The sequence below is a fragment of the Budorcas taxicolor genome, chromosome 7 (assembly GCF_023091745.1).
Source record: "Budorcas taxicolor isolate Tak-1 chromosome 7, Takin1.1, whole genome shotgun sequence".
NCBI lineage: Eukaryota > Metazoa > Chordata > Mammalia > Artiodactyla > Bovidae > Budorcas > Budorcas taxicolor.
Window position 1 is genome coordinate 24,266,377 of NC_068916.1, and position 24,913 is coordinate 24,291,289.

General features: G+C 35.0%; 1 protein-coding gene across 2 annotated transcripts in view; it reads right to left on the bottom strand.

The window, feature by feature from the left end:
- The window catches only part of CHSY3 (chondroitin sulfate synthase 3), a 284,216-nt gene that overhangs the window by 255,041 nt on the left and 4,262 nt on the right, over positions 1-24,913 (bottom strand). The gene's annotated exons all lie outside the window — the stretch shown is intronic.

A 24,913-nucleotide genomic window follows, 5' to 3' on the forward strand; every position in this document is an offset into this window, starting at 1 on the left:
TAATGACTGATAGATATTTCATATTATTAAATCTATAAAAGTGAAATTTTTAAAGCATAATTTATAAAATGATGAACAAAGTCAGCTTCAGATAATTCCAGTCTCCCAAGCATATTTTTCCATTTTTAAGCATCTACATGGAATTACTTATGTGTAGATTTGTTCTCAATGTATTTTGATAAAAGTTAACATAATGGCTAAAGAATATATGCATAAAATTTTTTTTGCAAAAGTCTAATGATGTATTTTTGACAACTACTTTCTCTAAAAAAGTTTACTTTCTGATTCACATGTAAGTTATCACTAAAAGTGAAAAGAATGAGTGAGAAGAATCAAAAGATTCCTCACATCTTAAATAATTCAATGATCAGAAGCTCATCTTATATTGGCAATAAATAAAGATATCATTTTCTTTTTTAAAAAGCAAGCAATATGCCACTCCCACATTCTTTTAGATCTAGAAAATGGTCTTAAGTGGGGGCTTGCCTAAAGAATCTGCCTGCAATGAAAGAGACCCAGGTTCAATCCCTGGGTTGGGAAGAGCCCCTGGGGAAGGAAATGGCAACCTACTCCAGTATTCTTGCCTCAAGACAGAAGAGCCTGGTGGGCTACAATCCAGGGGGTCACAAAGAGTCAGACACAACTGAGCAACTAACACATACCTTGTCCAGAGACTATGTGCGATGCTGCAGGCAGTGAGAATATATTCCCTATGTCCCCAAAGACTAAAGTAACCCAAACTGGCAAAAGGAATTTAGAACAGTTCTATTTGATGTTGAGCCTTTAAAGAATCCTTTCAATGGTATCATAATTTGATTAGCATAAACTACTTAGAATCTAAGATAATATAGCAAGATCTTTCTTTAATACTTCTATAAATCAGATAACAGAAAAAGGTCCCCAGTGAATAGGAATAATATCAGCCCCTATGATAGGAAACAGAATAATCAGAACTTCAGATATGCTTGATCTTTACATCTTCATATCCTCAGGCTTTATCATCTCATTGTGAGGCAGTACTTATAAAAAGATTTCTCATGTTAATTGATATTATGGGCTCAGCATTAAAACAGTATGAGCACCTTGTTTTCAGTGTATCATTTTCAATACCACTGAAGATTATTCATGTCTCAAATGGAAATCCACAATCATTTTAACAAAGTCTACTACATGGCATAAATTCAAAGCATCATTTGATAAATTAAGACTATTCATATTGCAAGCCTTCATCTAGCAATATTCCCAGTTTGTGTTGTCTTTTATTTTTAATCTGAAAAATTCCTTACATGATAGCCTACCAATATCACTGAACCTACATTTAAACAAGCAGGCAGGCAGACTTGGTTTTAATCCAAAGCAATTTATAACATTACACACTAGTATTTGGGGAGAAAAATTCAAAACATGTTAATTTCTGGGTTTGTTTCACTTTTTATTTTTCAAATTCCATGTAGAGAAAATACCTGAAGCTGTATGCAAAACAGTGCTTGGAGGAAATAAAGTAAAATTGTAAATTCTTATTCAACTATTACAAAATTAGAGTCTTAAAGAGTCCCATTAAAAACTCTTTTGACTAGGGTCAAAAGAATGCACCAGTGAGTACCGCCTAATGATCAGTATGACTTGAAGCTCCACCATCTGGAGGAGCTTTCCACTCAAGGGAATAAGACAGAAACCAAAAAGAGAACAGGAGTGAAAGCAAGAGAGTGAACTCAAAGTGACTGATAGTATTTCTTTCTAGGGAAAAAAGGAAGATTTTGTGTATGACGTGGTTACTGGCAGCCCTTGAAGGACAATCTACATAAAAAGGAAAATCTCAGGCTCAGGAAACAATGTAGCAAAACCACAGTGTCAGAAAATTCTAAGGCTTGCTGAAGAGTTGGTGGCCAGAATGCACAGTGTATGGGTCAATGCAAGGGTGGAAGAGAGTAAGCTATGGGGCTGAAAGTTGAAGACCTTGGAGGCCATATATATTTTATATATGGACTCTGATCACCTATATTGCTTTATAGTGTTCGAGGAATCCTCCATCTTAGACTATCCAAGAAGCAAGGAATGAAACATAGCCACATTCACAACCTTCCTTAGAGCTAGGGTCTGAAATCTGCCAGGGATTTTCCCATTGCCCCACATGATGCAGTAAGCTAGTGACATGAAGAGGCATAAGTAGTGCAGGTCGCTTCCCTGCAAGGGAAGATTGTTGTGGATCCAAGGGCAGGGTCTGGTAAGTGAGGTCTGGTGTACACTTAGCTACAGAAGCAAACAACATCACAACAGACAGAGACTGGAGCATAACTCTGGGCCTGTCCCTGGCACCCTAGCCTCAACCTGCTTCTCAGAGTCTGCCAGAATTTTGTAAAATGCCCGAGATACTTTAATAAGTCCCCTTCTGTCTATCCAGAGGAGGTACTTCCTCTTTCAACCAAGAATCCTGACTGATATGTCATTCAGAAGTTCTTTTTTTTTTTTCGCACTTAAGATGACTTTATTGTGTATCTGAAATTCTAATATACCTGGTGTCCTCTATTTCCATTTCTTTCTTTTTTTTTTGGTCATTTTTAAATATAAATTTATTTATTTTAATTGGAGGCTAATTACTTTACAATATTGTATTGGTTTTGCCATACATCAACATGAATCCACCATGGGTGTACACGTGTTCCCCATCCCGAACCCCCCTCCCTCTTCCCTCCCTGTACCATCCCTCTGGGTCATCCCAGTGCACCAGCCCCAAGCATTCAGAAGTTCTTGACCCTTTTGTAGAGAGTACAGAAGCAAAAGGGACTTCCCTGGTGGCTCAGGGGTAAAGAAGCTACCTGCAATAGAGGACACCAGGGTTCGATCTCTGGGTTGAGAAGATCCCCTGGAGAAGGAATGGTTACCCACTCCAGTATTCTTGCCTGGACAGAAGAGCCTGACGGGCTATACTCCATGGAGTCGCAAACAGTTAGACACGACTAAGCAACTAACAATTTCATTTTTTTTTCATAGAACCAAAAGTCTATCAGAGGCAAGTTAATTTTCTCCAAATACGGGTTTAATTTAGAAGTGTTCTATCTCTTATGCCTTAAAGAATTTTATAAAGTTGATCAAATTTTCCCAAAATTTTACATAAGAACATATGTACTATTAATTGATAGTTAAAAAGAATATGGATATAGATCACCTTTTTTGAATACAGATGATCTTTTAATTGTTAGTATTTTACTGAAGCTTTGAAATCCTGATTTTTTTTAACCTTTATCTTTTTTTCCAAAATTGTCCTCTAAATCAACAAATAAGAAATTGTTTCCTACTCCCAGATCTGTGTAGTCAGAAACTTCTCCGCAGCAATTTGCTTTTAAAAAGCATTCAAGAGGATACTTTCCTGCACCAACTTTGCAGATGAATACTGTCTAAACAGTGGTCAGTAATTTATAAGCTATATAAGTTAGTACCTGAATGTGGCCACATCAGATTAGAATTTGAGAACTGAAAATGCTATGTTTTTACACTTAACTTTAAAAATGCAGTATTTCCATGTGATCAACTCAGAATTCAGTAAAAAATCAATCAATCAATCAAAAGAACATTCCCATCTCATTTCTAAGCCCAACAACTTTAGGTTTTCTTTTTCATGCATTCTACCTTTTCATTCAGGCAATTCTGCTTATAGAAAATTTCCCTTTGTTATCCTTGTTGTGCATGAATGAACTATGAAAATACACACTCTGCCAAATTAATATTTGTCCAAGTGATAGATTGTTAAGACCCACCTTTTAATTGGATGAACGACAAAGTGGCCTCAAGAGTAATGTCTCTCCTTATTTATTCAGCAAGCAATATGAGTGTGCTGAGGTAAGGCTGTGCAGTGAGTCTAATTTAGGGACAGGGAATGGATATAGATTGCCAAAAATAAAAACAATCTTCTTATTTCATATATCTCATAGGATTATATGTGACTCCTAGGAGGAAAAGTGGTACATAATAAGACAACCTCTTTCATGGCTATGATCAGAAAGAGATTATTTAAACATTAAAGGGACTGTTACAAGTATTTTAGAAAGTCCACCACAGAAAAAGGAATTTGAATATTCAAATTAAAATTTTCTTAAAATAAAAAAAGAAGGAACTGCACAAGAAAAAAACATATTGCAACCAAGGAAAATTCTATCTTTACTAGAAATGTACTTCTTGGCACAGTAATTAAAATAGCTCTTTTTAGGAGTCTGTCTTCTTTTTATAGCCCAACCCAGTATGATTCATGTAATGTGAGGGTCTAATTCTTATTATGAGTAAGAATTTCTTTCTGTATTTCTAAGCACCACCTTTAAACTACGTGCTCCTAAGTTTGTACCATGATGTTCCCAAGTAGGTTGTTAACAGTGAAACTCTTTCCAGTTGTCAAAGCTAAACCTCTTAAAGCAACCTGTTTTCCCATCACTTCTCTTCTCATTTAGATCAGATCTTTATTGGAAATAAAAAGATGTATTACTTTTTGAAAACAAAGTAAAATACCTAAGTTTAATTTTATGTTTTCCAAGAACTAAAACTGAGCCTTTTTTCACAGTCAAGTACAATGAACAACCCATTCTAGATAAATAACAAACGCTTCCTATCTACCTTTTCAAATCCAGTTACTCCTCTAGAATTTTCCACCTACTGTGCTTCAGCTATCTTCCTCAAAGACTACTGTAATCACGGAACTTAATTACTGAAGAATAAATGATAGTGTATATTGCATTAAATTCTTCTATATTGACTATATGCCCATTACCTAGCAATAAATGTATCATATTTATTTATTCATTTCCCCACATGAAAAATCACTCTACATTTCAGTAAGCAGAGCACTCACAGTATTTTACATATTAATATATTCTTGTGAAGAATAAAAGCATGCAATGTACTGTCCCTGAAGTCCTAATTATACTGCAATATATAATTTATATATTGAATTGAGGTAATGACTTATACTCCATTGTTAGCCTATTTTTTCACATAGCATTATGTCATAAGTATTTTTCAGTTTCATACAGTGAACGTAGGAAATCATTTTTAATGATTGTAATTCTGTCATAGTGTGCACAGTAGTTTCATCATCACCTCTATATGTTTTCTCACTTATTAAGTATCACTCACAAATGTAAAGTCATCTCTGCTTTCTTTAGGATAAAAGGATGAACGTGAAATCACCAGGACAAAGGCTACATTAAAAATAAACAACACCGAAAACTTGAAATCAACTTTGATACTTTAAGTGTTCCTTTCATATGAACCTCAAGAAAAAGTGTTAAAAGCTAGTGTTTAATAAGTTCAAAATCAATACTTTTAAAGGAATCAAATTGTTAGGCGTACCTTATAAATCTTATAAATAAGTTCATATCACATATAAAATACATTCAAAAATCATTCTCCCAAAGACATTTAAAATTATATGACAGAAGTCAGAGGTTAATGATAAATTTAGTTAGGGTTACATAAATCCCATTCCAGAGAGAGATTTATTATCACCTATTTTTGAAGTTTACTTGATTTGGATATGCTTGAAATGATGGCCCACTGAATTAAGAAATTGTCAATGACTTTTACTTGTGCCTACTATTCTACTCTAACTCAAGTCGCAGAGTCGGACACGACTGAATGACTGAACTGAACTGTTCTACATATAAGAAAAATTAAGTAACAACACTCAAGACTATTTAAAGGCTGCTCTTCATTAATACAACATTAGATAAACTCTTCTGTTATTCCCTCCTCTATTTAGTTTTTTAAATTAATATTTAGCTATAGAATTTTGTTCTTAAAGTGAAAGATTTCTTGAATTATATTTATCCAGCATTAGTTGAATAATTGTGTATTTCCAAAGGAGAGAGCAGGAGAAGCATGGATTGAAACAGCTGTCATGCTACCACATCTAACAGCCTGATGTTAATTTTGAAACATTCCTCATTCTGCTAGGGAATGGCCTCCTATTGCTTTCCAAAGAATCACAATCTCATGGAATGAATGTTCCTTTGAGGCCCTCTAGGCTAAAGTTTATCCCATCAGTTTGGACCAGACCATTTCTGAGTCTGCATTCAGCTCCAACTTTCATTTGACAGCTCAACAGCCATGCCACCCTCCAATCACAGAGGAGGTTGTTATGAGACATTTATCTCTATATCTGAGTGTCTCAATATATTTTTATCACTCTCTGGTTCATAAAGCATTTTTAGATCCATTATCTCGTGTAACTGTCACAATCCAGTAGAAAAGGTATGAAATCTAATATTAGTCCTCTTTTATAGGTGATTCAGGAAGACAAGGTGATAAAGTAACTGATGTTAGAGATATTATAAATACCTAGGTCTCTTCATGTCCAAGACAGTCAACATTCCACTATCTCTTCTAACATTCTCTGGTCATTTAGGCAAAAATAATCTTATTGCTTAAAATGATCTGTCATTTACCACCTTAAAATACACAAGAGCCTAAGAAATCTCAGTAGATCTTTTTTTTTATTAAGATTTCTCTTATTTAAATAGATAGTACTCTTTAAAATCCATTTCAGAATTGGCATAGGTAATTTTCTACAATACATAAAAAATTATTGTATTTGATATACATGAACTACAACGTGAAAAATGTCAATCCACTGAGGGTAAGGCAGGATTTGAGGATGCAAATGTTCTAAACCACTGGATATTATCAAACCTTAGTAAGTAATGCAGGTATGATGGCTAATTTTATGTGTCAGCTTGGCAAGGCTATGATGCCCAGCTGTTTGGTCAAACAACAGTCTATGATATTGTTATGAAGGTATTTTTAGACGTGATTAACATTTAAATCAGAACTCTGAGTAAAGCAAATTACCTCCACAGTATGGGTGGGCCTCATCCAATCAGTTGAAGGCTATCAGAGACAAGAATAAGAGTCCCCCAAAAAGCAAGGCATCTTGCCTCCAGACTGTTTTCAGATATGAGCTGCAACATCAACCCCTGCCAGAATTTCCAGCCTATCAGACTTCCCTATAGATTTTGGACTTACCAGCTCCCACATCGTGTGAACCAGTTCCTAAAATCTCTCTGTGTCTCTACAGAGAGATGGATAGATAGGTAGTTAGACAGACATACATACTATTGGTTCTGTTTCCCTGGAGAACCCTAATGCACTAGGTAGATTTATTAACACCTATTCCTAAGCTCCTTCTGCTTTTCATTCTTTGGGCTATGGAAGGTAGAAGTACTCAATTTACCCACCTCTCCTGCAGTCACAGATAATTCTAACCAGGTATATGGAGGCAGAGGTCTATGGAGACTTCAATCCCTGAGAAAAAGTACTAAGCTCAACCCAGTAGAAAGTATTCCCCCTTCCTACCTGGTACTAGGGTTAGTTTCTTTTAGATGCATGAAATCCATACGCATGGGAAGAGTCAACACTCTTAGCAAAAGCAGACCAGAAAGACAGTAAAAGCATGGGACCATGATGGATCATTTAGTATCTCCTTAGTCATGGCCTACTCACCTACATATCTGGAAAACTGACAAACAAAAGCCACCGTGGCCAAGTTTTTATTTTTATTTTTTCATTAAACATATTCTTATCTGATACAATAACTTGTAAAATGGCTTTTGCAGATCTACCCCAATATTTACAGCATTAAACTGGTAAGTATTTGTTTCCTTATGAACAGGTTAGTAAAAGAGAATTTTAAAAAGTAAAAAATTAGAAGCCTGAGTACAATTAAGCACTTAATGATTTCTTTAATGAAAATCTGAGACAATTCTTGAGTATCTTTTTTAAAGGCCTCATTTACAGCTATGCTGGAAGAAATCAGCCATGCTAATCAGTTGATACCCACAAAGCAAAACTAAGAAGTCAGTTCACCCATAGGTACAAATAGCTCTAGAACAGCATTAATAAATAAGAATGTAGCCACATTTTTAGGCTAGATATACTTTTCACAAATAACACATTTCATTTACAAAGCTGCACAAATCAGAAGCTGTTTCCAGTGAATTAATGAAAATGAAAAAAAATTATTTAGCATGAAATATGACCCTGAATGGCAACCCACTCCAGTGTTCTTGCCTGGAGAATGCCAGGGACGGGGGAGCTTGGTGGGCTGCCGTCTATGAGGTCGCACAGAGTCGGACATGACTGAAGTGACTTAGCAGCAGCAGCATGACCCTAAAAAATAGGGTTATAGGCAGGTTTTAATATGATTTTGGAGGCTGAAATAGAGGCATTTCAAAATGAACTGGATTGGAAAGATTGAGGCACATCGCACAGGAATTTGAATAAAGCAGTTTTCAGAGTACATTAAATTAACCTAGTGGCTTAAGGTTTCCCAGAATTCTAAGACTAACTGAGAAACCAGAAGAGATCCTCAGTTCCCAGTGGGAAAAGAGGATTGTCATTCATACTTTCCAGGGTCCATCTGTCAGCTCTTGTCTGTAGTCTTAGGTACTGCTTTTTGGCAACAGTTCAGCTCTCAGTTACACACTGACACAATCAGCCTTATGTGGGTTCAGTTCAGTTCAGTTCAGTCTCCATTTTCTTCTTTCATGCTGTGACCTCCTCTTCTGCAGCTTTGACCTCAGGGGGTCCAGACTGCCCACAGAGCACCCAGAGAGCACCAGGCACAGCCCACCTTGGCTCAGCTATGCTGCGGAAACTGACCTACCTACTCTTTAAAGCTAAGACAAACTTTTCCATGAAGCCTTCCTGCCGAAATGGCACAGCCCCCATTGATGCGCCTTTTAAACATTTACAGTGCTCATCTATATACAACTCACAGATTACATGCTCATTTCCACACTATTAATATTCTCAATCTCACTATCCTTTTTCCCAGATACACTCTAAATTCTTCAAGGGAAGAACAATTCATGGACTCTTATATACGGTTAAGTGGTTTAACCGCACTTATTCAGATATGGTCTCAGTTCAGTTCAATTGCTCAGTCATGTCTGACTCTGTGACCCCACGGACTGCAGCACGCCAGGCCTCCCTGTCCATCAACAACTCCCAGAGTTTACTCAAACTCAGGTCCATTGAGTCGGTGATGCCATCCAACCATCTCATCCTCTGTCATCCCCTTCTCCTCCTGCATTCAATCTTTCCCAGCATCAGGGTCTTTTCCAATGAGTCAGCTCTTTGCATCAGGTGGCCAAAGTATTGGAGTTTCAGCTTCAGCATCAGTCCTTCCAATGAATATTCAGGACTGATCTCCTTTGGGATAAACCAGTTGGATCTCCTTGCAGCCCAAGGAACTCTCAAGAGTCTTCTCCAACACCAAAGTTCAAAAGCATCAATTCATCAGCACTCAGCTTTCTTCACAGTCCAACTCTCACATCCATATATGACTACTCAAAACACCATAGCCTTGACTAGATGGACTTTTGTTGGCAAAGTAATGCCTTTGCTTTTTAATATGCTGTCTAGGATACAGTCTAATATCATGATATTTCTACTGTATAACATCATTTTATTTAAACTCAAGAAGTAGCTGTATCTTTCTAAAGATAAAACCATTTATCTTTCAGATAAAACCTTTATCTGAAGCACCATCTTTATTTTCGTATTATGTCTACAGCTAAGTGCACGGCTGGCACTCAACACAAATCAGCTCACTCTGATATTTCTAATAAGTATGTTAATAACTCCATTTACACATAGGGCTTTTCATGAGAATTTATTCAATGTAAGTCCATGTAAAAGTCACTCTTAGAAACTAATAATTATGAAACATTCATATTAAAAATCTAAGAAACAAAAAGGGTTTTTACAAAGTCTTCACTCTTTTTGGAAAAAAAAAAAAAAACATATTTCACCATTTCTGAGATACTACCTCTTATGTGTGTGCTTTTTTGAGAATTAAGGAGAAATATTCATTCTAATATAAACTAATTATCAGAACAAGAAATATTCTTAAGATAAAATGAGCTCTCGGAATACATCCCAATAATTGAAATTCTAGTGTGATATATATGCTCGTGTGCACTTCATTTCTAAACAGTACAGCTGGGAAAACAATTTAGATAAAACTGACAGCCTACATTTTTACTCTTGCCCCGAGGTAGAGTAAAATATACAATTTTCTGTTTCTATTGAGAATGAAAACTTTAATGTTAGATATTTTTCCTGTAAACATAAATGCTAAGGACTGGAAGAACTCAAACAATTTTGGTCCCTCTCATTCACTCTTCACAGATCTCTTCCAGAAAGATTAGGAGACTCTTTATCTCTAACAGGTAAGCATGTCTAGTGGAGAAGGCAGTACCTCTCCATTCAGGGTCTTTACTGTCTGACCTTTGTAGCCTACGTCTTTTCTTTCCAATCTCCTCATACTGAATTACTTGAACTTGTCAATTCCTATCTGACATCATAGATTCAAAATAAAAATGAAATGCCATTTTTTGAATCCTTAGGCAGAAGGTGAATGTAACATTTCAAGAAAAATATGGTCTTGGGAATCAAATAAAACAGAGTTTGAAGCTAAACTCTGACAGCTCTCTAGCTGTGTGACCTTGGGCAAGTTACTGAATTGCTCTGAGCCTGTTGTCCACTTCTAGCATAAGACAAGGCAAACTTCATCTCACTTAATCCCCCTTACAGCCAGTATAATGCTTGCTACATAACTAGTGATCAATAATTAATTTTCATGGCTCATATAACTATAAATCAATTTGGTGGTTAATTTGATTACATTATAGACGTAGAAAAGTTAAAAAGCTCAGATTATTACTTATCATAAACATCATAAAATACTGAACACATCAGACATTTCCTAGCATATATTCATGAGATGGAGTAGAAATTAATAAAACCACACCGAGCTTCAGGCCAGCATTTGATCACACTGTCTACACTGCTTTTTATACCACAGTAAGTCCTTGTTTTGACTTCCATTTTCTCCACAAGCAATAAAGCTTAACTATTAAAAGATCCAGAGACGCATCCAAACTTACTTCAAGAGTAAGGATAGCATTAAAAAAAACATCTGACAAACAGCACTGTAACATGATGCCAGCACTACTGATCAATTTTTAAAATAAAAGAAAATCTATTTTACCCAGATCTAGATTAATTTGGCCAAGCCACACTGGTTCTACTCTACAGAGAAAAAAATACGGCAAATATGCCAACCCAAAAATGTGTTCACAATTTTCTAATATTCCAAAATCTGTGACTAACAAATGTATATAAAATGGTGATAAGAATAATATGCCATTAACATCATTCTTTATTCAGCTTACACAGGAATTGTGGAGGCTGTCTGTGTTTATATCACATCTTAACATACATTTAAACTGAAATTTACAACTAGGATAGTGAAACAGAAAACCAAAAAAGAAATTAATTACTCAAATCCCCCCAAATATTTTTTCACGTAGTGTTTTCAATCACAAATTTCCCTTTGGACAAAGAATAAGATGAAAGTGGGAGCTCTTTAAAAAATAAAAGCACAAATGTTTTACATAAGCAAGAACTGTCAGTATTATTACTTACACACTTTACATAAAACTGATAATTGCTAAACAGTAACACCTGGAAAGCAATGGAACAGCTAGATCTTCTGCTATTTTCACATATATTTTACAACTGTCTGTCAAATTTGGTAAAAATCAACTACACCCATTATCAACTGTTTCAAGTGATTCTTCAAAATGATGTATTTGACAAAACAGAACTTTGATCCAATTCAACTGAGATTTAAGTTTTACAAGCCTTGAGTATTTTGAAAGTGCTTGCTAGGATTCTATTTGCATCTATGAACACAAAACCCACTCCATGTGACCCTTTATTAAAAACATCAAACAGAAATGCCATATTTTCTCTCTTAATCTGGCAATTAAGTTTTATAAGAAAACTATAATCAAATTTCATAATGTGTCCAGATTATTAGGTCAAGCTTACTTTGTAAGCTTAGAAATCATTCTAAATATGAACTGAGGGAGAATAAAATCTGATAACACACTCTGAACACTATGAACTCTAGAAAATAGAAATATTAGGTAAATAAAGGACAGAAGTTAAATTTTAGTTAAGATTAAGAAAATTAGAAGTTAGGTAAGAAAAAGGATAGAAAAATAAACTTTATTTAAATAGGGGACTTATAGGACCTCATGATAAATGTCTACACTTATAGGGTTTACTTCCTGACTGTTTTTATTGCATAACTCATAATTATAATAAATATATATTTCAATTAATACAATGTCATTTATTATATTGCTTAGGTTTCAAAACACTAATTTATGGTATAGTGTTAAATGTTCTTTAAATGAAAAGACATCAGTTAAAATGGACTTGAAATTATTTTTACAACTGACTAAGTGTTAAACAGTCCATATATAGAATTTACTCAACTGAATATATATTACAGTAATGTATGTGTAACAAATGTATAGCAAAAGTAATCATCAGTTACACACTTATAACCAATGAAAATAAATACTCACAAACACTATTATAAAATATATTGTCAGAACAACTATTGATTAACAAAGGTTATTTGACTGTGGTGGGTCTCTCTACAGACTTTCCAAAGTTAGGAGATATTCTTTCTATAATGTGATTGACTACACCTTTGTAAATCTTTAAAAATATTTAATTTAAAACAAGGAAAGCAAGAAAGCTATATATTAAATATGAGAAGTGCACAATTTTAAAGAACCTTGGGGTAAAGACATGAATCTTAATGTAAGCAATTATATGGGTATGATGGATTTATATGCTATGTAATAATCTAAAATTATCCTGCTCTAAATCTACCTGTAACAGAAGCACCTACAGTGCAATTAATTAAGACACTAACAGAATTATATGTTCATAAATCTGAAACTCCAGTTTGACAAAGGGAGACATGTATCTAAGACATATGGAACACTGACCTAAAGCCATTTCAAACAGAAACCTTATAAAATGATATTATAAGAATAACTCTAAAAAATATTCCTTATTGAAAAAGCAGCATTAAGAATAATATTTCTATAGGCTACCTCTTGTGACAGAGAAAAATTAGTGACTAGGAGGAATACAGTATATACACAGTTGTCTGATACCCAAGACAAACCCTGGAAGAAAAGAGTGGATATTTAATAGGTGGAGGGTTTCTCCAGGCAGATAGAAGACAGAATTTGAAAGATTTTTCACTGTATGTATTTCTATGCTTTTAGGTTTTGTTTTTTCTTTTTTTGAGCCATTTTATAATATTGCTTGTTCAGATCACTAACTACAATTTACATTTTAAAGAATTTTAAGATAAGTCACTAACTTTAACAATTAAATTTTAAACAAACTAAACTATTTCATCCTATGACTATGATTTGATTCTTTTTTATTTTTAAACAATAACTGCTTAATCTATGAGTGAAGCTTGCTTTAAAAAAAGGCATTTATGTAGTCTGATAATACAGTAGAGCAATACTCCTGCCTGTATAATCTGGGAAAGTTGTTCAAGTTATGTGGGCCTTACTTTTTAAGTATTTGCTAAATAAATGAATGATGAGTGAGACTCAATATACCCAAAATAGAACTCATTTCTCCTTTGCTCATGCCTCAGAGAAAGCAATCACTGAAAACTACCTTCTTCCATTACTCCCTCCCTCTAGAGATATTACTCTCACCTGAGACCAAAACCTAGGCATCACCTTAAATCCCATTCCCCCCTACCCCCTACTACATCTAACGAATCACCTACTCTGTCAATTCTCTGCCCTCACTATCTCTCAATTCCATCTCTTCACCTTCACTTCCACTTTGATTCTTTGATTAAGACTTGTCTCTAACTTGGGTATGGGGCAACAGCCTCCTAACTGTCTTATTTCACTGTCCTTCGATATAAGAGCCTCCAATCCATCTTTCTGTGCTCCGGCCACTAAAGAGCAAACTGATCATGGCTGCGTATGAAGAATTCTTCAAAGCTCCCCATTATGGAACCGATTTTTCACACTGACTGCTCATTAGAATCACCCAGAAAGAGTTTTAACATACTATTCATGGTCTCCCCATCAACTGAGTCTAAATCAATTATATCGACCCCACTAACTCTAAGAAACACTCATCTACAAGGTATACCCTAAACTTTTGAGGATGCATTACAGGGCCTTTCACAATCAAGTTCTACCAACAGCTTTGGAGCCTCATGTCTCCTGCCACTAGATATGATTGAATCAAACACACTATTCACTATCATGCTATTCTTTTGCCCTTGACTTCTCATATATCCACACTTACTTGGCAACGTCCCGATACATGACTTCATTTGGAGGCTGCACGGCATCTTTCTGTTCTCTTTGGGGACTTCTTCTCTTACATTCCTGTGCTCCCTAGGCTGCTGGTAGGGAACAGTCGAGTGCTCAGTCGACTCTGACTCTTTGTGACCGCATGGGCTGTAGCCTACCAGGCTCCTCTGTCCATGGAATTTTCCAAGCAAGAATAGTGGAGCATGTTGCCATTTTCTACTGCAGGGGATCATCCTGATCCAGGAATCAAACTTGAGTCTCCAATGCAAGTGTCTCTTACATTGGCAGGCAGATTCTTTATCACTGCAACACCTGAAAAGCCCCCTGTGTATCCTATACTTTCCTCCATGATAGCAGTCAGCTATAGCAGTGGACAAGGAAATACTTTAGAATGACAGGCTGATTTAAAGTCATCCCTTTAAGCTATGGTTTCTGTACTCAATGAAATAGATCACTAATAGCTTTTTTCCTGCCAAGCTCTAATTCAAAAAGTCACTGTTGAAGCAAATAATTCAATGGAAACATTTCACCTATATTTTAAGAACTCTATTACTATATAGTATTCAAATGCAATAAATAAAAACAGAAACACCTTCAGCCTTGCATGGCTAAACAATGTGTTTTTTTTAAAAAATGTTTTAAATCTTGTGTTTTTCTAAAACAAAGAAATATATGAACCATAAAAATCAGACCATGAGAAAACATACAGTTGTTTTCATTTTATATATTAATATACTCACTTGGAACAGACAAGAAACAGACATAGAAATAAATGCAGAAGTGCTGATTCTTCTCCTGTGATTTTTCCCAAAAGGGAAATACAACAAAAGGAAAAAAATATAACTTTCAAGGAATAGTTAAAGATGGACTGTATATTTGAAAACAGAAAATTAATAAGCCACATGAGAATCACAAGTTTTTAACACTATCCATGCTATTGGACTCACTTGTCAAAGATTCTGATGTAATGAGTCAGGGATGTGTTCCAGCATCAGAATTTTTTCAAAGACCCCACAGAGCTCCCATCGTGCAGTCAGGTTAACGTTCCACTGAACCAGCACCCTCCCTACTATAGCAAGGTCCATCTTTCAAAAGGCAATTGCAATAAAACTTTCCAATCAACATGATTTCCTTCCCATGAGGGGAAAAAGGCATATTAACATTGTAAATTGGAAAATATTAATGATAGTTGTTATGCAGGAATTAGCATATGTCACGCATTATTCTAACAGCTTCCAATACATTGATCTTTTCATTCTTTGCAATGACTCTGTAACGCTGGCACTATTGCATGCTGATCTATTTCTGCAAAAATAGCTAATAGTTACAGAATGCTGACCACTGTCAGGTATTATTCTGAGTGCTGTCATATACATTAACTCATTTAATCTTCACCTCAGTGTTGCGAGGTAAGTACTGTTATATCGACTTGACAGAGGAGGAAACTAAGGCACTGAGAAGTTAAATAACCTGACTAAGGTCACACAGCTAGTGAATGGCAGAGTTGGCAGAGCCAGGTACTTAAGCTCCAGACTTAATTAAAAAACAAAATTCTAGTGATCTGTGCTTCAATCAGTCGTGTCCGACTCTTTGCAACCCCATGGTTTATGCAGTTGATGGGATTCTCCAGGCCAGAATACGAGAGGGTAGCCTTTCCCTTCTCCAGGGGATCTTCCCAACCCAGGAATCGAACTGGGGTCTCCTGCACTGCAGGCGGATTCTTTACCAACTGAGCTATGAGGGAAGCCCATATAACAGACCTAAGATATATTAACATGCAATAAAATTGCTAAATATGTCTTTAGCTTTCTCCTCTTCAGGAGACTGTAATACAAACAAGAGAGGATGATGCTCACTTAAGAAAATTAAAATAAGAATCTTTTATTTGATTCTAGTTCCAAGACAAGTACCACTGTTGGACACAACTGGAGCACTCATGATTTAGAAGGAAAAAGACTGAGAAGGATGACAGAGATGGAAACCCAATTCAATATCAGATATGAAATAGATTGGTTAGAAGACTGACTCTCCCTCCCTGGGAGCTCCATAAAGACAAGGAAGGTGTGTGTGCCCACTGCTGATAAAAACTGCTCAATAGATCTATTTGAGCAAGTGAAATGAGCTAGCTTTTAAGATGTAAGATAACTGAATTCTAAGGCAGAACACTTCAATTTATTATAACCTTATATACTTTTCACATTTTAAGATACTCCTCATGAATATTAAATATCATTATTTCATTAAAGATTCATTCTTGAATAATAGAGTATTAGATATTATAATATACCATTTCATCATTAAAATGTGGATCTTTAAATCTTTATGCATGTAAAATTTATGTTAAAATTAAAATTTATATAATAAATTTTAAATACATATAATTATATAACTTATATATAATACTTATTAAATTCATAAAAAAAGACTTTTCTAATAATCAGCTCAAAAGCTAGGTAACTCTAGGCTGAGCTGTTAGGAATTCTCTTGGCCCTGACCCTGGGCTCCTCAGGTGAGGTTCGCTATCTGTCCATGATCTGGTTTTGTAGCAGGCATCTCTACCTTCCTCTTAATGAGCAAAGCACAAACACAGAGCTTCCCTTAATCAAGGACACAGTGGCTGTACTCTGGGTTCCCACCGAACAAGGTGCATAAATCAAACTTCCTGTTGGTCAACCTAATATAGATCATTCAAGCAAGAAGAAATACCCATGGAGGGCTCTCTGAAGGCTATTCTGTATTTTAAAATATAGTCAAGCAAATTATCAAAGAATGGTGTACTTGCATTGTCTCCAAGTAGAATTCCTCGTGAAGAATTGCCCTTGTGTGCTACAGTCCAGGTTTATATCGAGGGAATTCAAAAGAAACATCCAAGCCAATCATACTATTCTACTTATCAAAGAAGTGGTGCTGAGTATATATGATCCCTCATAGCCCCTGTCTGCTCCATGGGGAAGACTTCTCTTAGGTATCAATATAATGTCAAGCTAGTGTTCTCTTTAATGCCACAAAAAAAGGAGTTCAACATGCATTTTTCCTTTATGAAAAAAAAATATTTTCTATACATCTTCCTTTCTCCTCTTATTTTATTATACATTATGTTTATTAATCTGTATATTTCTTTAAACCATCCACTTTTGAAGGTACTGGTACTCTATAAATAAATAGGTCTACAGTAAAAATTAAAGACACAGAAAGGAATATGAAAAGAAACCGACTGTGAAGAATGAAGGACTTTAAAGAATTAGAACTCAGAGAAACTGCAACCCTTCAACTGTTCAGTTTACATGTTTTCCTATTGTTAGATAATGACTTTATGATTCAAGACACTGATTTTTTAAGTTTTAATAAAGTTTATGATTAGCTTAAATACTTATTAAAAGTTAATGGCTTTCAAAATAATAAATGGTGAGTGAAGATTTTAAAATCTCAAAAAATTAAGATATCTAATTCATTCATTAGTTCCAAAACAATGCCTGCTGAATTTTAAAAATAAACATATTTCTTTGATTCAGTTCATTTAGAAATGTGTATCAGGCTCCAGTTCAGTTCAGTTCAGTCACTCAGTCGTGTCCGACTCTTTGCGACCCCATGAATCACAGCACACCAGGCCTCCCTGTCCATCACCATCTCCCGGAGTTTACCCAAACTCATATCCATTGAGTTGGTGATGCCATCCAGCCATCTCATCATCTGTTGTCTCCTTCTCCTCCTGCCCCTAATCCCTCCCAGAATCAGAGTCTTTTCCAATGAGTCAACTCTTTGCATGAAGTGGCCAAAGTACTGGAGTTTCAGCTTTAGCATCATTCCTTCCAAAGAACACCTAGGACCGATCTCCTTTAGAATGGACGGGTTGGATCTCCTTGCAGTCCAAGGGACTCTCAAGAGTCTTCTCCAACACCGCAGTTCAAAAGCATCAATTATTCGGCGCTCAGCCTTCTTCACAGTCCAGCTCTCACATCCATACATGACCACTGGAAAAACCATAGCCTTGACTAGACGGACCTTTGTTGGCAAAGTAATGTATCTGCTTTTGAATATGCTATCTAGGTTGGCCATAACTTTCCTTCCAAGGAGTAAGCGTCTTTTAATTTCATGGCTGCAGTCACCATCTGCAGTGATTTTGGAGCCCCAAAAAATAAAGTCTGACACTGTTTCCACTGTTTCCCCATCTATTTGCCATGAAGTGATAGGACCAGATTCCATGATCTTCATTTTCTGAATGTTGAGCTTTAAGCCACCTTTTTCACTCTCCTCTTTCACTTTCATCAAGAGGCTTTTTAGTTCCTCTTCAGTTTCTGCCATAAGGGTGGTGTCATCTGCATATCTGAGGTTATTGATATTTCTTACTGTACTATAAATGTCTAACACCTTTCAAAGACTGGGTAACATTAAATGTCTGTCATGATTCAAACTGATTTATTTGTGGTCAAGTCTAAACTAGGCTAAACTGTTTATTAGGACAGTAAATGAAGAGCTCATTAGAAATCTGAGAAATTGCAACCCTTCAACTTTTCAGTTTACATCATGTTTTCCTATTGTTCAATAATATTAAATAATGACTTTATGATTCAAGACACTGATTTTTTAAATTTTAATAAAGTTTATGTTTAGCTTACACACCTTATTAAAAGTTAGTCTTAAAATATTTAGAGCAAAGGAAGTCACATGCTATCGTCAAAGTAAAGTGCAGTATGGTTATATGACAAATTACACTTATTTGTATGTTGAACCCTAATTCATCAGTTCACTAGATAGAAAAGAGATTGAAATAAATGTTTCTCACATAGCTTTTTGGAAGCCAACACAAAGGAAGTGCAAGTAGAAAACTGACTTGGATTTTTTTCAGGAAATGAGAATAATTTTGATTGATTAAGAAGGAAGAGTATTCAAAGGTTTTTAACTAATATGAGAATTTATGTTATCATGGAGCTAATTTCAAATTGCATGGAAGCATCTTCCCAGCTTAGTATATTCCATAACTGTTAAAAAGCACACATTTTTCATAATTCAGGTGGTAAGGCACCAGTTAACAATGAAAACGAACTACCTAAGGCTACAAAACATGGAAAATCTGTACCAAGTTTCTCCTTCAACTCATAATGTAATTTTATTTTGTACAATGAAGAAAACAGTGGGGTAGAGAGAGATTTCATAAAATCAACGTGTGATGATTTCATCTGACAAGTGGAATGGGGGTGGGAAGAGTAGGTGTGAGAAGCTTACTGCTTTTAGTGAAGTTAAAAACTAAATATGACTGAAAGTGAACCAAGAAATGATTTCTAAAAGACTGAATTTAAGATAAAAATCCCAGACTTATACTTTTCCATAGATATTAATATACTTTGGGGGCATAAACTGTGTTCATGATACAGTAAAATTAGCATTATAGAAAAAGGAAGCTCATAAGTAAGAGAAAGAAGCTAAGCAGGATGTGTAACAGCCCTATAAGAATGGGGCACATATTTTAACCTTAACGGTTATGCTACAAAGAACTTATATATACACTTAAATTTTTTATAGTTTAGCTCTCTGGTATTAGAAGCCCAGGGAAACTCTGCCAAAATATATTCTTTTGTGAAATAATGGAATTTTCTAGGGTGTTTATAGCCTTTAGGGGGCCAAGCTAAGACATAAGACACTTTGGTATGAAATTAACTCTTTAAGAAATCTAATAAAGATCTCTTTAGTTGTAAGAAATGGTTTTTTAAAAACACAGAGAAATATTACTATCAACATTGAGCTCTGCCTTGTTTGAAACAACATTTAATTAGACAATAAAGATATATATTCTTTGGCTCCATTTAACTGCAAACATTAAAAAGATAAATACACACTATTCTGAAAATGACTCTTAGATAGATGAAATGCAAAACTCCCTCACAGGGAAAAGAATTATGGAAATTAAGTTGTTTTAATGCTTTAATATAAATGATCTTACTAAAACCAGAACCAAAGAAAAGGAACTTCCAATTCTACTAAGACACAGAATGAATATGAATTGTATAAAGAAATTTTCAACAGTGAGAACTTTCTAGTTATTTACACAAAAATTCCTATAACAAAGAAAGTATAACTATCTTATATGATGTACAAGTCTAAATGGCCAAGTTTGAAAAACTTAATTCTTCTGTACACTATTTAAAATAAACATCTCATTTTCACTAGAAAATTTCTTCATATCCTGGAGAATACTTTAATGAAATTTTCAACATGTGGATTATTGATTCAAAGTATAACACTCTTATACCTATCTGGGCCAGGCAGTTAAATAAGCGTGCAAGGGAAGGCTGGTGCACAACAATAATAAGATGTGAAGGGACACAAGACTGCCTGCCTCTGCTAATGGCATCAAAAAACAAAATTAAAAAAAACCTTAAAACAACTTACATGCCAAACAACGTTCAAGAGCCATATGCAGCCTCCTAAACTGCCAGATTGCAGCCCAGATAACTAGAAAAACTGTAGCCAAGATAGAGCTCAACCAAAAATGTGAACTTAGCCGAGAGTAGATGCCAATAAATTCTAACACTCACAGAGTGTAAAGCATAGAATAATTTTTCACGATCATGCTTCAGTTAGTCATCTATACTTACACAATTTGAGGTATAAGTAAGTATAATGGCAACTCATGAAATCTGTTGATTATGAACATCTGCCTCATGTTCTTGAGAACTAGATGTTTCTAACTCCAGGTGGGAAAGTAAGAATCTCAATTCTGACTCTCCAGTGGTCTCAAGTATAGAGAGAACCAGTCTAAGATCTGTCAGCAACCAAAGGCCTCTCTATTCAGAAGAAGGCTAGCTGTTCCTGGGCCCTGCGAGTGATGTCTTGGAATATCAAGGTTGGCCTGTCATGAGCACTTTCATTTACTGAAACCTGATGAGGAGAGTGCGTATCAAAATGCAATTGTAATTTATTTTATTTATCGTTAAGGACAGAAGAAAGAAAAGGTAGGTAGAGATGACAGAGGAAGAAACAGATCAAAGGACCAACAAGCAAGACATTTTTCCAGACCACCAGGACCAGATGGTAAGGAAGAACTGAAGCTATATATCAGTTCCTGAAATACCTGGGAAACCCCGGGATGGGGTTCTGGTTTCCTTGAGACATAAGTTCCTGGGTGGGTCCTGTGAACTGACTGCAGGATGAGATACTGACTTCCTTTCCTACTGAAAATTCCAATGAAATTCAGAAAAGGAGGTTAACCTAGAAAGACACACAGTCATTTTTTTATAATGTAGATAGAGTCTAATCTGTATGGGATTCCTTAAATACATATATTAAATATCGCTTGTTAAACAATATTTTCCACCATCTCCTTAAGATTAGTTATTTAATATGATGTTCAAAGACTGAAGCAAATATTTGTAGTGTGTGTCTTAAAGTCTTCCATGTTTTATGTTTTACTAATATTGGATTCTTTATAATTCTAAAATATTATAGAAACATACTGGATTCTTGTTCTTTGACAAAAAAACCCCTCAAACTTGAATTCTGTAATGAACAAAATTTCATTTATTTCCAGTCTGACTTTTCTGATATAACTGAATCACTTATGACTAACAATTATTAAATGAATAAAACTGATGAATTGTGTTATATGTAATATACTATATGATCTATGCAGCATTATGACAATAATAACTAACATCTATTGACAATTGACTACATGCCAGATACATACTGTCAAAACTGTATAGAACTATACACGAATCATGTCATCAATTCACTTAATCTTCTAGAAAATCTATGAGGCAGACACCATTACAATATCTACTTTCAACCGAATTAAACAAGACTTGTAATTTAAAAAGACAATGAAACTAATGAGCGGTACACTAGTGACTCAAATCCAAATTCAAGTTTATACCTCCATCTCTCCCCGCCCTCCCGACTTCCTTTCTCTCCTCTCCCTTGCTAATATTATGCTTAATTATATACATAATACAGAGAAAGTAGACTTCAATCTAGCAGTAAAGAATACTAGAAGATTCCTAGAATTTCAAAAGATGTAATTTATAGTCAAGAATAGCTACATGCTATACTGCTGCTGCTGCTGCTAAGTCACTTCAGTCGTGTCCAACTCTGTGCAACCCCAGAGATGGCAGCCCACCAGGCTCCCCCGTTTCTGGGATTCTCCAGGCAAGAACTGGAGTGGGATGCCATTTCCTTCTCCAATGCGTGAAAGTGAAAAGTGAAAGGGAAGTCGCTCCGTCGTGTCCAACTCTTCGCGACCCCATGGACTGCAGCCCACCAGGCTCCTCTGTCCATGGGATTCTCCAGGCAAGAGTACTGGAGTGGGCTGCCACTGTCTTCTCCATATGCTATACAATCTATAATTTTAATATTTTGTCTCAATTCTCTTCCTACAAGATCTGCAAGCCTGTTTATCATTTTTAAAATATTCAGGCTTCCCTAGTGGCTCAGTGGTGAGGAGTCCACCTGCCAATGCAGGAGACACGGGTTCGATCCCTAATCAGAGATGATCCCACCAGCCACTGAGCAACTAAGCCTGAGCGCCACAACTATTGAACCTGCACTCTGGAGCCCCAGACCCTCAACTACTGAAGTCTAAGCACCCGACAGCCTGTGCTTTGCACCGATAAAAGCTACCACAATGAGAAGCCTGTGTACTGCAGCTAGAGTAGCCCCCATGCTCCAAAACTAGAGGAAAGCCCACACAGCAAAAAGGCCCAGCATAGCCAAAAATAAATAAACATTATAAAAAAGATAACATTCCATCATGTTTAATTTATTCAGACTCAGAAAGTACGAACATGTTTCTGTAACAGTCCTCTAAACTTCCCAAGAATTTTCAGAAGGAGGAAAGGTCAAACAAATTTCTGAAATCCATCAAAAGTTCAGCAAAGAAAATTCAAAATTTTAAGAAAAATTTTTTTGCAGATGGTTCTTTTAAAAGAAATATGGAAACAAAATTACAGAGCAATTTCATAGTTTATTCTGTGACTGGATGTGAAATCTCACCTTTATGTGAATGCCAACCCAGAATGGAACAAATTAATTTTTTAATATAATGTGAATGGTAGCATAGTTGGACATTTCAAGTAATCTAAAATCCAAACTGGAAAGCCCTAATTTGGCTGTGTCCCAGTCCACTTACTCAGGCATCTATTAAATGTAGAATATACCCTAATGTTAAAACACTTAGATATAACTTAATTGTATACTTATCATTATTAACTTTATTAACAGATACTGTTTAATATATTCCTTGGTAATGAAAGTTTCCATCATTCCTTTAAATAAGACAGAGTTGTGGTTCAGTCTCCTTTAAAGACTGAAATCCGAAAATAAATTCTATACAATTGCTTAGCAAAACATCAAGTCAACATTCTGAAACAATATTTCTTTAGAAAATAATGCTTTGTAAAGCTAGGGAAAAATGTAGAAATTATTTTTTAAAATAGATTCTGAACTTAGTGATGGACAATTGTCAGTCTAACATTCAAATGTATTACCAAACGTTAATGTAAATATGGTTGTCATGAAGTTATATCCTACAAAGCTTGGCATCCCCTCTGTCTCTTCACTTATGTCAATTAATGAAAATACCTAAGATCCACTTATTCCAATAGAGAGGGTACAGATCTATGATAATACCCTTTTAAGCGAATAAATACCTATATTATAAATAAAATAATGAGTCAATTCTTAAGCATGTATGTCACCTGAGCATATTTTACTGTCTTGGATCATGAATGGGTAGACTGCTTTGTGAGGATTGCACCTTCATAGCAGAATCAATGAAAACTTAAATGGAAGGACATGAAACAAAAGGTTTTTAAAACTGCCTATGTGATTTTAAGGCAATACAGTATCAGATAAAACACAATAATTTTCATCTTTTATTTAAAATATGGATGATTTTTTACTCATCCATACAGAGCCAACATCTACAAAATGATATTTTTATGTAAACAAAAATCCCCTGAGATTTTCATGTTAAATATTCATTCTTACCTTCCAGCTAGTTTTATATAAAATGGAGACAAATCTTTTTTATTAAATTTATTCCAAATTACCTATTTTTCAACTATAATATACTTACCTATATCTTTATTATAAAAGTAGTCATTAGCCAGTTTTATAAAAGAAAATTACTATTTCTATCAATAAAAGTAAAGAGGTATATACTCATTTTAAATTTGCATAGTGCATATTCCAAGTAACTAGTTGTTATTAATATTTACTCTCTGTAATAAATATAAGAAATACTTTCTGTAGTGTAGATATCCTGAATCACTAAAAAAAAATAAAAGCTAAATTAAGGAAAGTAGGATTACACTTCTAAAAGAAAAGTGAATGGAACTGTGTAATCTTGAGGTATAATGACTTCACAGGGAACATGTTTTCATAAAATGTTTCTTCTATACTAAGAAAGTGTGAAAATTTTGAAAAGATACCTCCATGAATTAAGTTATAATTCACAGAGGTGTGCACTAGGTAGCTAAAATATATTTAACTCCAACCACTTGAAAACCAAAGTATACTGAAAATTGCAATATGTTATTTAAGTGTTAAGTAATTTTTACTCAGATTAACTTTCAGGAAAATTGTTTTAAATACAACTGCTATTCATATCAAAATCAATTTCTGAAGGGGAAAAAAAAAACACCTCAGATTACTTTGTAAAACTAATTACTACAATGAAACAGCAGTTCATAAACTCAGATTATTTA